Source organism: Saimiri boliviensis, chromosome 4, assembly GCF_048565385.1.
Source record: "Saimiri boliviensis isolate mSaiBol1 chromosome 4, mSaiBol1.pri, whole genome shotgun sequence".
Classification (NCBI taxonomy): domain Eukaryota; kingdom Metazoa; phylum Chordata; class Mammalia; order Primates; family Cebidae; genus Saimiri; species Saimiri boliviensis.
In genome coordinates, this window is record NC_133452.1 from 13,322,780 (window position 1) to 13,339,332 (window position 16,553).

The 16,553-nt window shown below is 39.9% G+C and overlaps 1 protein-coding gene across 10 annotated transcripts in view; it reads right to left on the reverse strand.

The window, feature by feature from the left end:
* The window catches only part of ARID1B (AT-rich interaction domain 1B), a 438,299-nt gene that overhangs the window by 371,093 nt on the left and 50,653 nt on the right, over positions 1 to 16,553 (reverse strand). The gene's annotated exons all lie outside the window — the stretch shown is intronic.

Here is a 16,553-nt window from a genome sequence, read left to right on the forward strand (position 1 = left end):
CATACAGAGACATGCACCTCTCCTGCACCCTTCCTACAAAGCTACTACAGAATGAAGCCTACTAAAATGAGGGATTACACAAAAACAAGACATGGAATTCAGAAAACAGGGTTTGAGGTCAAAGTAATTCCAAGAATGGCAGTTAAGGGGTGCTTTACTCCACATACACAGTAGGCCATGAGGGTAACAAAGTACAGAATGAAGAATGTGGCAGGGGCTGCTGGAGGGATTCCAGCTCTGACCAGGAGTTACCACCATTGCTGCCGAAAGCCACACAAAATTTAAAGAAGCAACATGCAAAGTGCTTACTTCCAAATCAAAGTCCAGTACGGCTGATCTAATTAAAAGAATTTAAGGCAGCTGAAGGCATCCCTAGCTGTAAGAGAGGCTGTGAATTTGCGTTTAGAATTCTAAATTACGAAGGCAGAGCTTTTTAAATGTGGGAATCTCCCCAGACATCGAAAGGCTACTCAAAAGATGATGGTCATCTATGAACATGAAAAATGTTCACTTGTAGTCTGATTAACCAGTAGGTTCCACCATCTTGAGAGGAATTGCAAGGTTTCGTCAGAGGCTTGAGGGTAGACTGGTGATGTATACATTTCTTAAGTAAAATAACAGGCAGTTATCAACTCCTGGATAACAAAAAGTTGTACAGTAAGGAAATAAACTTCCAGTCCTTGACTGAACTACAGACAGTTATTTTGCAGTTACGTTAACATAAACGCTGAAAGTTGGTTTAACCAAAAGTTATAATATGGAAAGATGAAGAGGGAAAAGGAAATACAGGGCAGGAAAGTCAGCTTTTATTCAAAAGTTCACTTATTCACTTACTTCCATATCATTATTCTCCAGGTTAAACACACCAGAATAAAAGCTCAGATAGTTGAGTATATCGTCTGAATATTCCTTAAGATTTCTGGCAAATTCCTATTTCCAAAAGCAAAAGTCATCAGCAATGTAGACTACAAAGCAAAATATTAATTGTTCATATATAAGCTTAACTGCCACAGAGGTGCTATAATTGCATGATACACTCTGAGATAGAAAAAAATAAGGTTAATAGAAATCATATACCAATTTAAAAAGGTCTACTTATCAAAACAATGTTTACAGACATACTACACTTCCATCCTCTCTGGATACATAGATAGATTAGGAATTTTCTCCACTCTGGAAGCCTGAGCGCTTGCTCCAAGTATGAAGAGACAGTTTCCCTTTTTTAAAAAAAACAACACAAAACAAAAAAAAAAATCAAACAAGATCCAGCCAGCCTTTAAGCAGCAGCCCTGTGGCTTTCTGAACTGATCCATCAAAGCACCAAAGCAGAGCAAAGATGAAAGGAATATTTGTAAGGAAGAAGGAGAGAAAGCTAGATTCTATGTTTATAATCATGTGTAAACTGAAAATGTGAAAAATTCTGTAAAATTCACAAAGACCACCTTACAATCTAATTAAACTTGAAAAGCACACTCTGCCTACTCCCAAGAACACATGCCTCCCTCCCCAGACCCAGCAAACTCCTGCTGCAAGATCCAGGCCTAAGGGCACCTATTCTCCACTCCATGTAGCTTCAGTTGTTCCCAGAGTATGGTCCCCAGATCTTGACCCAGTACTCCTCACACTGCATCCAAGTACCTGGTATGTATCTGTTCCCATGATGGTTACCCACTTAGGGTTACCAATAAACATCTGATGACAACTAAGTGAACAAACTACCAAAGACCTTAATAATATGCTCTCAATTCATTAGACCAAAACAATAGCTATGGACAGCAATGAAGATATAAGGAATGGCATTGATCTAAATGCAAAATATCAATTTTTTAAATTGAGTGAATACACGTTATTATTAGAGTCAGTCTGGAGCCACATCTACAGCCGAACATTTCCCCTCTACATCCCCGTCCTTACCCCAGCCCAGGAACGTGCCGCTTGGTGCTACCATAGCCCCGGGGGTAAATATCTACACCTGTGCTCACTACTCAGCGTATCTCTTTGCAGAGTATCCCTGCCACGGTCCTAAGGAGCAAAGCCCCAGTTATGGCCATCTTGGTATTTCCCCATGACTAGTACAGGATTGATCACACTGGAGACATTCAAAATACATGTGCTGAGTTAAACTCAAAGTAAGAAGGCTTAACTTACAGTATGAACTGTTTTTCTTTCCTGCGAAACATTTTTTTGATTCAAATAATTGTATTTTAAAAGAAAACTTTGCATACTACCATAAATACAAAGTATTACTTGTCATAAATAGAAGATTACCAGAAAAAATGAATACCACAAAGACAATGCAATATAATTACATTCTAACCAGATACTGATGCTGCCCAAGGCACAGACAAGGCCTGTTCTTCAGAAAAAAGAAACGGAGTGAGAGGCACCATGAAGTCTTCGAAGGATGCTACAGCGTACTAACACCAATGAGAGAACAAGTTCCCTACTCTGTGACTCCATGTTATGTAAGGCTGTGTCTATGTGCCACCCAAAACGACCTTGTATAACCCCAGTGGAATGTGTTGCACACACAGCAATGCTGGGCTGGAGGACCTTTAAGGCTACTATCTACTAGAAAAGCAGAATTCTCTACTATGAGCTTGGGCAAGCTACCTAACCTCTGTTTCCCCACTGGCAAAGTGAGTAGCATTCCTAACCTCAAGGATTTGGCAAGAATTATAGGAAATGATATATGGAGAAGGTTTGGCAAGATTCCCTGGCACTTAAGAGTCTCAGTAAATAACAGACCAATGGTGAAATACTGTTTCTAGTGTAAAATGGTACAGCCACTATGGAAAACAGTTTGGCAGTTCCTTAGACGTTAACATACAGAATTGCCATACAATCCAGCAAGTCTACCCCTAGGTCTACACCCAAAATAATTTAAAGTAACTTTCCAAACAAATATGTGTACACAAAGGTTTATAGCAGCACTATTTTCAATTGCTAAAAGATGGAAACAACCCAAATGTCCACCAGCGGATGAATGAATAAACAAAATGTGACGCATATATCCTACAGATTATTATTAAGCCATAAAAAGGAATGAAGTACTGGTACATGCCACAAGAGATGAACCTTGAAAACAGTATGTGAAGTGAAAAAAGCCAGACACAAAAGGTCATATATTGTATCACTCTATGTACATGAAATATCAAAAACAGGTAAACCCAGAGATAGAAAGCAGGTTAGCAGTGGCCTGTGGGGAGAGGGACAATGGAGAGTGCCTACATTATGGGCACACGGGTCTCATCTGTGGGTGGTGAAAATGTTGGAACTAGAGGAAGACAGGGCTGCACACCACTATTATTGCAGTAAACATTACTGAACTGTACACTTTTAAGTGCTTAATTTTAGGTTATGTGAATTTCCCCTCAAAAAAATTCCTCTAAGTGTGACAGACGTAGTAGGCCACATCCAATTTCCAATTTGTTAAAGGTCACAAAAGACTTTACGTGAAATGAATATTCAATGTCAAAATGAGGCTACTTTAATTATAATCAGTCTTATTATTTAAAAACTCAAAGAAACTCTAGTATCAGTGATGAAAAGCATTCCAGCTTTACCAGAATCATAAAACAGTGCTAGCTGTGCCCAGAGTTCAGGCAGTAAGGAACTGAAACCCTTACTTTAGCACTTAGTAGGCATGTACATTTGAACAGCCTGATAAACCCCTTCCCTTAGCCTCCACGTTTGTAAATTAAGGATGACTATGTAGGAACGCCTGTGTCAGAGGCAGTCATGAGGACGGCGCGAGTGAATCCATATAAAGCAAGTAACACAAGCAAGTGCCCGACCCAGCGTAAGCCCTCAATAAACATAAGCTACTATTACTATTCATAAAGTGGAGATAAACAGAAAGATGGCGGGGATTAAAGGAGAACATCCATGTGAAAGTACTCAGCATAAGACCTGGCACAGAGGCTGCTGTTATTGTTACTGTCATCCAGAGGCAATTTCTCATATTTCGCAAATAAGGAATTGGGCCCAGAGAGGAGAAATGATGATGATGACAGTTTACATGGAGGCACTAGATTCCTGTCATCATCGTCATCATCAAAATTATTTATCTATCATAGATCCTCAACCAGAATAAAGCACACAGGGATGATTTTTAAGAATTCAACCTACGTTCATTCCCCTCCTCCGAGGTGCAAGTCTCATTCCAGCCGCAGTCACAACCTCTGTTGTGGAAACCGGCTGCAGCGCAGTGTGTGTATAATGGCAGGAGCCCCATAAAGCACATGAAAATCGAGTCTGGGTTCAAATGATCAGCAACAGAGAACTAAAATGCCATCAAAAGCCCTTTCCGTGATCCCAGCACAAGCATGTATGTGAACTGCGCCCTCACCGTGAGGCTCAAAGCCCATCTTCCAGGCCCTGTTCTTCCACCATATACAGTAGGAACTCTCTTCCCTCCAGCAGCAAAGCCCCAACAGAAAAACACCTGTTTTGTATATATGGCATCCTAACTACTTGGGGGCTTTCTTCAGTAAGCACTGTCGAATGACTGGTGTTGGGATGAAGAACCTAGCTCCCATCACATCTACACTACCCGGCTCAACCTTCTCCAGACCCCAACTGGAGGTATTACACCCAACACAAGGGGTCACTCTGAGACATGACGGGCCTTGAAGCAGAGTAACAGCCATCTACGATTTACTCAATGGGGTTAAAATCAGAGAGGAAGAAACAAAGACCATTGGCATGACACACACTGAAATGAGCAAGACAGAAAACCACTCTGCTAGAACAATCTCTCAGGCATCAAACCTTCCTTAGGAATCTAAAAGCATCATTAAAACCACAGCCCTGTAGCTGTCTGCAGGCTTCATTCTCAGAGCACCTGAGCACTGGGATTCTAGTGTAAACTATAAAAGCCTTGGTGAACGAGCCCACCTCAGAGCTAACCATGGGTGGCAGATATACAGCTAAAACAGACAGACATTTTTGCATCAGCCTGAACAGATTTCACTGGCCAGAGTCTACGATTCTGTGAATTCTTTATTTGTAGTATGGAAATGTTTGTGAAATACATGTAGGGCTCCAGATGATGGGTTCACACCCTGGGAAAACCTAGGGCATATATTCTAACGGGAGCATCAGACAAGTGAGGTTCAGGCGGGGATAAGAGAACTGGAGAAAACAGAACAGGGGAGGAGGCAGTGGGAGTGTGTAATTCTATTTGAGTAAGTCAGAGTGACGGCTCAAGGAACTGAGATAGCAAGCCCTGTAAGACCTGGACAAAAGCCTTCCCAGCAGGAGGAAAAGGAAATGCAAAGTTCAGAAAGGCTAAAAAATGCTGAGAAAGGCTGAGAGGCTGAGAAAAAAAAAACTTAAGAGATAGAGAAGGACCAGGTTGTGGTCCAGGTGGAGGGAAGGAAGGGGCTACCAGGCTACGAGAGGCGACACTTAAGAGGGAAATTTTTACACAATAAACACTTTGAAACTGTCAAGAATAATTCTGTGTTCCCTACAAGGTGTTAGCAACCAAAAAGTTCTGCCTCCAAAATTTTAGAACTCAGAAATCAAATTCACAGCCTCTCTTGCAGCCAGTGTACATTCAGGTGACTTAAATTCTTTGTTAGATCATAGCAGAGTTTGATTTGGAAGCAAGCACAACGCATGATGCTTCTTGCCAGACCCTGGTGGCATCCACAGCAGTGGTGATTTCCTACTCAGAGCTGGAATCCGTCCTGGAGCCTCGTGCCTCATCCTCTGCTATGTATTTATCACTCTCATGGCCTGCTGCACATGTGCAGTGAAGCATCCCTTAACTGCCATTCTTGGAAGTGTGCTGTGATACATCAGATGCCATGAAGACTACGGGCCAGTGATGTTACTTAGTACTCTTCCCATCCTTTTATTTTGAAGCCAAGGAGGAAGAAGAATGGGTGAGAACTCAGCTAGAGACACTATTGGAGAAAGAAGAGATTAGCTCTCCCTGGCAGCTGAAGGGAATTCTAGTCTTTCCTCCTCTCCCCAACTGCTATGGTTTGAATGTATCCTCTAAATTTCATGTGTTGGAAATTCAATCCCCAAATTCACATGCTGACTAGAGGTAAGGACTTCAGGAATTAATTCAATAAGGTCATCAGAATGAGGTACCCTACAGTGGGACTTGTGGCTTTCTAAGAAGAGGAAGAGAGATCTGAGGCAGCATGCTCCTACTGTCTCACCCTGTGATGCCTTCCACCATGCTGTGAAGGAGCAAGAGGGCCCTCACCAGAGGCCAACACCATGCCTTTGGACTTCTCAGCCTTCAGAACTATAAGAAATAAAGTTCCTTTCTTTATAAATTACCGAGGCTGTGATACACTTTTATAGCAACAGAAAACAAACTAAGACACTAACCATCAAATTTTGGCCAATTACTAAAGAGTAAGATGTTGTCATCTCCATGACCCCTAACGAATGGCACAGGACCCATAAGTATGAGAAACGAGGTAGGTTCTATTTCTCCATGAAGCCCAGGACACTGAACAGAACCTCCAAAGACATAAATGCTTAAGATACCTAGAAAACAGGCCTGGTGTGGTGGCTCGAGCCTGTAATCCCAGCCCTCTGGGAGGCCGAGGCAGGTGGATCATGAGGTCAGGAGATCAAGACCATCCTGGCCAACATAGTGAAATCCCGTCTCCACTAAAAATACAAAAATTAGCTGGGCATGGTGGGGTGCACCTGTAATCCCAGCTACTTGGGAGGCTGAGGCAGAAGAATCACTTGAACCAGAAGGTTGGAGGTTGCAGTGAGCTGAGATCATGCCACCACACTCCAGCCGGGGAGACAGAGCAAGACTCTGTCTCTCAAAAAAAAGAAAAAAAAAGATGTCTAGAAAATGACTGTTGAGATACCTGACGATCCTACTGGAAATCTCAAGGTAATATAACGGAAGAAAAGGGGAGCCTCCTTGTTGGCTGACCCTTCTAAGGAAGCATCTGAGGTCAAAGATCCCATAGGCCAACAATTATTCTAGCCTTTTCCTTTTCCCAGTTCTCTTTGGAAGCAACGATTATGCTACTGATTAAAAAGAAACATCTGATCCTTACTTATAGTATTTTAAGAGCTGCTGCTTTCAGGGATGCTCTCACTATCTTTGGTGGCTCATGCTGGAAAACCATCTCTGCAAGGCTATCTTTTCTGCGGTGCATCTCAGACTGAAGCTCTCTTCCAAAAGACATTTGTCTCCGGCTTTCTTGAAGACTAGCTGCTACAACTATCCAAGTGAGGCTGGTTATGCCATTAAGTAAAACTTAATTACCTCAGCAATGGTTTCTGCATTTTAATTCTAATACCTGTGTATTTTTGCTATTAACATTAGTCTGACTTTGTTTCTGAATGTTTGGTGTTTGTTTGTTTGAGATGGAGTCTCACTGTCGCCAGACTGGAACGATCTCAGCTCACCAACTCCTGGGTTCAAGTGATTTTCCTGCCTCAGCCTCCCGAGTAGCTGGGACCACAGGCGTGTGCTACCATACCTGGCTAAATTTTTTTTGGAGCGACGGCGTTTCACCGTATTAGCCAGGATGGTCTCGATCTCCTGACCTCGTGATCCGCCTGCCTTGGCCTCCCAAAGTGCTGCTGAGATGACAGGCATGAGCCACTGTGCAAGCCGTGTTTGGTATTTTATAGAACCTGGATCCCTGCCTTCGACTAACCCTGAAAAGCCAATTCTACTGGTTGCTTTCCTTGGTAGTTACTTAAAAAAAAAAAAAAAAAAAAAAAAAAGGTTTTACCAAGTCAATATCAATAAAGGGAGATGGATTTGGCTCATTCTTTGGAATACGGTCTGCTTTCTAAATTAAACACACTTCATAAGAATTGGGAAGCTGAGTAACTCCTGCTGTTTATGTAGTGACCAAAATTTTGGACTGGGGGTATTTAAGTAGGCAAGGGATGTTTGTATTATACATGCACACTACCCACACTCAGATCTCAAATCCAGAACGTCCTGAACATTTCTATACTTGACTCCCACTGCAGAGTTGCTCCTGAGGCCTGAAGAAGCTGGGATTAGGCAAGGCTCCCTGGCTCTGCGGAAGGGCCCACAGGCCACTCTGAGAAGTGAGGCCACTGCTACTTTGTAATCCCCACTATTTCCCTAATGCTCCCGCCCATCTTCCTTCTCTGCACCCTCTCGGCTTAAGAGTTTTAATTTCATTCACGACTACAGATTTAACTTTTAAAGTTCCTTTTCAAAACTATAACAAGGGTAAATAGCTTTAATAAATTTGTTGCATATAAAAATAATCAAACTGCCATAAAGAATTTAACTAATGGCTGGCTATTAACATAAAAGAAAAAACTTTTTACCTTTAGAAAACAAATCTGTTTTAAAATACAAAACAAACAAAGCTATCTAGCCTCCCTCATGGGAGTTAGAGTTCAAGTAATGCATAGAACATAAATCTTGAAACTTATTTCTCTGGACTTTATACAATTTGTCCCAATGTTGTACCATATATACTAATTTTCAGAACTACTTAGAAAGTAGTAACATCTTAAAAATGAGTAATTGCTAGATCTCTCTATGCTTCCTTTTGTGATTCCAAGTATATCAACCTTAAGATTTTCTACATATCAAAAAGGACAGGCTGCATTCTACACATCTAACACACATCAGATTCTCTCAGAAGAAAGACATCTGAGAATGCATTCAATTTAAAAATAATAAAATTAAGAATTAGAAAATAATTTATTAGACTGATTCCAACAATTTAATAATCTTTGAAGAAGAAAGAAACACCTCTCTTAAAAAGAATTTTTTTTTTTTTTTTTTTTTTTTTTTTTGAGACGGAGTCTCGCTCTTGTTACCCAGGCTGCAGTGCAATGGCGCCGTCTCGGCTCACTGCAACCTCTGCCTCCTGGGTTCAAGCAATTCTCCTGCCTCAGCCTCCCGAGTAGCTGGGACTACAGGCGTGCGCCACCATGCCCAGCTAATTTTTGTATTTTTAGTAGAGATGAGGTTTCACCATGTTGACCAGAATGGTCTCGATCTCTTGACCTCATGATCCACCCGCCTCGGCCTCCCAAAGTGCTGGAATTACAGGCGTGAGCCACCGCGCCTGGCCTAAAAAAGAATTTTAAAGAATCTGGGTCAGTAGTTACATTAATACAATTTGTCAAGCATCAGCCCATACATTTCACAAAACTGTTGAAATAACAAGACTCTAAAATCTAATACTGAGGCCGGGTACAGTGGCTCATGCTGTAATCCTACTTAGGCAGGCCAAGGTAAGCAGATCGCTTGAGCCCCAGAGTTCAAGACCAGGCTGGGCTACATGGCAAAACCCTGTCTGTACAAAAACATTAAAAATTAGCTGAGTATGGTGGCAGGCACCTGTAGTCCCAGCTACTCAGGAGGCTGAGGTGGGAGAATCACGTGCGCCAGGGAGGTCAAGGCTGCAATGAGCCACGATCATGCTACTGCACTCCAGCCTGGGTGACACAGCAGGAACTCATTTGAAAAAAAAAAAAAAAAAATCTAATATCGAAATGAAAAGACATTAACTATTCCTTTAAAGGGGAAATCCAAGTTGAGGTCTTTTAGTCCAACGCCCTTATCTGGCAGAGGAGCGCAGTGAGGTCCAGATTTTCCCAGTGTCACACACAGATTAGACATTAACAGGCAAGGACTCAACCATCCCAGCTTCTGGTTCTTGGCCCATTTCATTCCTTTAGGTCAGAGGTGAGTTTCCAATTTACCAAGTGGGCCAAGAACCAGCATGACTACCAAGCCTCCACAGGGTGTGAGCTGACCCTGCTTGCTGGCGAGGCCTCCCTCTAATACCCTGACCCACAGGGCAGTCACAGGAGATTAGGACCTTCACAGTCAGGTGTCACTGATCTGGGCATCCCTGGGCATCCGTGGGGGAATTTTCTTAATGTCCTGGGAGACACAAACATTCAGCGAAGTTTGAGAACCACTTGTCTAAGAAATGTCACTTAATCACTCTAACTTTCCATTTATCTTGTGGGATTTCCATTACTATTTCATGTTTGTTTTTCAAGCAGCACTGAAGGGATATGGTTGGTTGATTTTACTGATGTCAACTGGTAGCTTTATTTGAATTATTAACATTTTAACATAAACATCATGCTTAATGTTTCTTTGGTGAAAGAAAATAAGTTACACTTATTTAAAATATACTTAAATAATTCTATGCTACCTAAAACACACACTTGTTTGAGACCAACCTGGGCAACATCGTGAGATCTCGTCTCTACAAAAAAATTTAAAAATCAGCTGGGTGTGGTGGCACATGCCTGTAGTCCCAACCACGTGGGAGGCTGAGGTGAAAGGACTACCTGGGCCCAGGAGGTCAAGGCTACAGTGAGCCATGTTCATGTCACTGCACTCCAGCCTGGGCAACAGAGCAAGACTTTGTCTCTAACAAATAAAAATAAAACATACATTTAAGATTTACATCTCAAAAATAAAAATATAATAGAAAACATTACATATATTTTAGGCTGAAAGTCTATATATGTAAAACACATAGTGGAACTCATGTACATGACAAAACAGTATAAACCACCAGCAGAGAACAGGCACTATATGCTGTTTCAGGTAAAATCTGATCTTCTCTCACTTTTAGGAAAAAGGCTAAAGATTTAAAAATCTGTATTTAACTTGATACGTGATCTCTTCTAATATACAGTTCTACTAAGAATGTCACAATTCAGGCCGGGCGCGGTGGCTCAAGCCTGTAATCCCAGCACTTTGGGAGGCCGAGGCGGGTGGATCACAAGGTCGAGAGATCGAGACCATCCTGGTCAACATGGTGAAACCCCGTCTCTACTAAAAATACAAAAGCTGAGGCAGGAGAATTGCCTGAACCCAGGAGGCGGAGGTTGCGGTGAGCCGAGATCGCGCCATTGCACTCCAGCCTGGGTAACAAGAGTGAAACCCCGTCTCAAAAAAAAAAAAAAAGAACGTCACAATTCAAATATGTTTAAACCCAAATACAATATAAAAAGTAAACAAAAGAAGTTAGATATCATGGAAATTTAAATTTTAAAGAGTAAATACAAATTAACATATCTACAAATCTTTTCAAAAATATTTTCTTGGTACAAAACTCCATCTACAGGGAGCTTTGGCATCACAGCCAGTAGCATCTGCTATCTACTTGGAAACAGAAATGTGAGGTATAAATGTATTTTGCTGGTAAACCTTAAATACCTTCATGTTCACTGCTGAAGAACAACTCAGGAAACCACGACAAAATGTGCCCAACTAAAGGCCATTATTTATAAAAATCTGCAATCTGCTGAAGGGCCTCCAAACATTTCAGGTGTGCAAGCACATCAGCTGGGCTCCAAGTCTCTTAGTACAGAATACAAATGTATAAAAACGTCGTAAATAACAGTGAACTCTCACAGCATTTCACAATTTTACTGGCCAAAATGTTCATGTATATCTACACATACATGAAATATGTTTAACATACAAATTAATATACATATACACATATATTTCATTACACGAGAATGCCACTGTCACATGTTCTGTTTTGCATACACATGTGCAAGCACACATGCACACACAGATACAGATGGGCATCTTTAAGTGAATATAGAGACTATGAAAAAACTAAGAGTCTGAATGTTAAACAGGCACTAGGTACCCATTCCTCTCCATTACGCTAAGTTAAGTTATCCTTTCTCATCCTGGACATACTATCACCGTCATCAAAAACAGGAAGTCTAAGCTCTTTTTTAGATAAAACAAAAATTAAGCCCTAACTATTGGATTCACACATTTAGGATTCAAAGGTTCAATCATAATAAACATTACATGAAAAAAACACTCTGGAATTTTTAAGTCTTAAACCAGTCTTCCTCTCCCCATTCATTCTTACTTTTCAGAGCTATCATGCAAACTATATCAAAACATGACTTTAATTACATTTCAAAGAAACACATTAGTTTTTCTAGATCAACAATATAAATTAACGCAGGTGGAAACCCTAGAAATTGCCTGGCTGCCTTAATAACCCCAAAGGAAACATTCATTTTAGCCAAACAATTGTAATGTTTCTCTCCTTTTTAGAAACATCTGCTGCCAAAATAAACATTTGCATTGGAAGAAGTGTTTTGGCTGTTAAGATGGTACCAAATAAAATGCTTATGTTCTGAAACAAATATTTTACTTAAAAAACATGCAGCAAAATTAGAATACCAATTACTTTTTCAAGCCCTCTTCAAGAAAACCTGTTTTAAATTGTTTTTACTTCAATGTGAAGTAGTAAGTTCAGATGAATCACCTTAACAAAAATAGTTTCTATTTAATTTTGTCATTTTCTGTTTCAAAACAATGTTCCTGCTATAAAGTCTTTCACAATACATATATGCCTTGAAAAACTTTTTAAAAAGTCATGTTTCCCATCATAAAAGCACTTGTGTACTTAAATCTCTCATTTTGCTTTTTTTCCTTTTTCCATTTCATAATTCCAACAGGTATCATATTATCAAACACCTACAAAAACAGTTAAAATAGCAATCCAATTACCAAAAAACTCAGGAAAAAATCTCAGTCTACATAATTGAAATCTGCTTGACACAAATAAATAACTTGGCTTCTGTACCCATTTCTCCTGGGTGCTATTGTATATGAAAATCTTTTTTTTTTTTTGAAAATCTTATTTAAAACAAGTTGACAAAGGCTTATGTGTACATTTATTATCACAAAGAACAAGAAAAATGAAACAAAACCTCCATTCTTGATCCAGCAAAGATTATATTGGTATCTTTAAGGCTGTTTTTTTTTTAAATCTGAAAAAGTCAGGGTCAGATTCTAGTAACCTTAAAAATTATGCATCTTCTGTGTAGCTCTCTAACAGATGAAATCAACCAATGTACTCTGTTAACCAACCCCAGGTCTGAATTCCAGAAGCCTAGAGGCAGAACATTCTCCACAGAGGCATAGAAAATTCATTTCCCCCCTGAACTCAATAAAAACCCAAGTAGACTAAATTTTTAGGGCACCGTGCAAAACTAATCTTTTAGCCCTGTATTTGCCTGATATGGGAGAATCAGCAAGTCAAAGACCACAAATACAGTTCCAGTTAATAAAGACTAAAATGATGTACTATTATCATGTCATGCTTCAAAGATCCAGTCATGAGTATATCTCAAAAACAAAATTATCACCATACAAATCAAAGATCACCAGGGTAATACTAAAATCAAACAGTCAGTGGTTCCTTCAGACTCTCAGAGACAAAAATAAACAGTGATACTCTCTCTGTTAAATCTCACATCAACACTGAGTTCTTTCTAACAAAATACTCATTTAAAATTCTTATCACAGGAGCAGAATGCCAGTCAGGAATCAAACTGTGACCCCTGAGCCAAAGACAACTTACCACTCAGCTGGTAAGTGGGCAACTCAATTTATGAACTTGAATTCCTGCATTTTAATCCAGTGCAGAAATATATGAGCAATATTAAATGAACTGGATTCAGCTCATTAGAGGTTCACAAACCAAACACAGAAAGCTCTGGAAGCCATCCAAAGCAAAGTCATGCCTAGGTGGTGATGTCCACTCAATAAATACTCAAAGTCTTAATTATCTTTCAACTTTTTCCCTGAAGAATATTATTAGCCACAACTACAATGCTTAGCCAATTACATTAATCCTAGGGGAAGATGGATAGGACCAGCAGCCAATCACAGTGCCAGGACCTTGTTTGTGAACAAATTTGTAATTATCCAAAATTCAAAAACAAAGCAACTCACTGAAAATTCCTCACCAAAGAACATACTCAAGCTAACAAAATGATTGCATGTGCTCTAATAACCCTTGCTCCAAACCTTCACTATTTTTTTTTCCATTTCAAAAACTATTAAGAACTGTTCACATGACCTTGGTATTATAAAAGCTGCATGTCTCCTTTAAAATGTTATACTCATTCAAAAGTGCATTCCATATTTTCAGACTTTTAAATTTTAAAACAAGATACTATATTTCAAAGCTGTATTATAACTTAAATGAAAAGGTAAAAAGGCAATACTTTTAGTATATGTGCTGCCGAAGCGAGCACAAAAGGCAATATTTTTATTATTGAGACCCATGACTTTGATTAACTCATCATGAAAGTTTGACACTTCTACAGCCAAGATATTCAATTTCTTACCAGATATACTATTTTCCTTTCATTATCAGAAAGATCTGTGCTTAATTAGAATTGGATATTTCTTTTGGTTAGCAGTAAAATATCTAATCTAAAATCTTAATTAAAAATTTGCTGAAATAGTTGATGGGCAATCTACATCAATTTGTACCTTCAAATAAATCTAAGAGTCATTGGATTTAAAAAGTGTAGAGGAGTCACAGGGATTAAATAAATGGAAGAAGCTGAGAAAATTAAGATTACTCTATATACTTGTGTATGTCCTCTACTTTTAGCTTTACACATCTGGGAAAGAAAATATTGAAAAACATTTCCTAGGTAATCATTCTTTCACACACACCCTCCATTTGTTTGACTCCCATTTTGGGACTGGAAAGTAAGCCAACATCAAGAACTTCTAGTAAGACTTAACTCCTTCAGAGACCACAGAGATCAACTGCTTGGCATGCATAGCACCTTTTGAAACTGACTTTTTAATCTCACATCAGGGAAACATGGTGAAAAGCAAGGTATGGAGACCAAGAGTGGCGAGCATCCATTTCTCTCCATCAGTCCCACTGCTTCTTACCACCTTCCCATCTCTGCTCTCTTTCTGTGGCCACAGCATCATCCACAATTATTAGCTCCCATATAAAATCAGCTACAGAGTGCAATGGGGACTTGAGGAGCCAGGTGCCTGGGCCTTCTTCCTCTCTCAATTAAAGGTGAAGTTTCTAAAACTAAAACGAAGGAGAGAAAATTCCAACTCTTTCACCTTACTTTTCATCATTTACAAATTATCTCCCTCCCACAATTAGCAGCCACAACTAAAGATTTTTACTCTAGGCAGCAAAATATTCCTGGAAAAAAGGAATAATGTGGAAAACATTAAGAGTACCATTAAGTATGCAACTGACTGCTAGAATTCTGAGTGGGTAACCTTCAATAATCGAGGGGTGAGGTCTTCAGACAACAGCAAAGGGTGTTCAATCTGCATCTAGGATTCAAAGGCTGAGCTACCTCCATCTTCTCCCAAAATGGCCTTAACATAAAAATATCATCCAAGTGGGAGCAAAATAAAGAGGAAAGACAACATTTTATTGCTTATTTTATAAATAAAAGACTTATTTGATTTCTTTTTTGTAGTGTCTCAATACACTGCCTAGGCTGGACTCGAATTCCTGGGCTCAATCGGTCCTCCCACTTCAGCCTCCCTAGTGGCTGGAACTACAGGAGGGCGCCACCATGCCATGCTATTATAACACCGGCTTATGCAAATTACAGTAAATTTTAATAATACATTAATAACAATAATGAAATAAATAAATCACAATACAGATCAACAGTGTATAGAAGACTCAGAAGCAACCTACTAATGAACTGTTAATATACAGCTATGTACCATGCAAAGTATGATCAATCATTCTCCATATCCACTTTAGAGAGAAGAGAAGTTATATCTAACTTTTCCCCCTCAACAGAAGATGTTTGGTCAGATGGAAGCACTTCCTGAGGCAGTGGCACCACCATGAGACACCCCAGCCTGGGGCAGTAAACATGCATGAGCATCAGCCCGACCACTCCCTGGGGGCTTAGGCACCGTAATAAGCCTTACTGGTGTTCCTAGTAACGAAATACCCTAACAAGTCTGAATCTAATTTAGTCTTTTCCAGTTTTCATCCTTCCTCCAGCCAGCATAAAGGGGTATTCTTTCAAGTATCCAAAAGACTAGGTTTACTGCTGCTAGAAGGGGTAAATGGTCATCTAAGGTGACTCCATTTGATTCTAGAGAAAAAGGAGGAAAATGTTGAGTCTTTTAAGAGCAGGACAAGTCTTTTTTAAGTAAAAACACAAAACCCATCAAGAACTAAGAACACAGATCCACATCAAATCCTCTTACATGAAATACAGAAAGCTTTTTCAAAAGGTGCAGAAGAAATAAATAACTTGCTAAGAAATGAAAGCAGGGCCGGGCGCGGTGGCTCAAGCCTGTAATCCCAGCACTTTGGGAGGCCGAGGCGGGTGGATCACGAGGTCGAGAGATCGAGACCATCCTGGTCAACATGGTGAAACCCCGTCTCTACTAAAAATACAAAAAAAAATTAGCTGGACATGGTGGCGCGTGCCTGTAATCCCAGCTACTCAGGAGGCTGAGGCAGGAGAATTGCCTGAACCCAGGAGGCGGAGGTTGCGGTGAGCCGAGATCGCGCCATTGCACTCCAGCCTGGGTAACAAGAGCGGAACTCCGTCTCAAAAAAAAAAAAAAAAAAAAAAAAAAAAGAAATGAAAGCAAAATAACTTTGGGAGACTCAACTTTTTTTTTTTCAATTTTAAAAACTTGATGCCATCCTCATTGGAAAAGGCCTTTAAATGACTTGAAAATTAACCTTAAGATAGCCTATTCACAGCTCAAAATTGGATACAATCTGACAGAA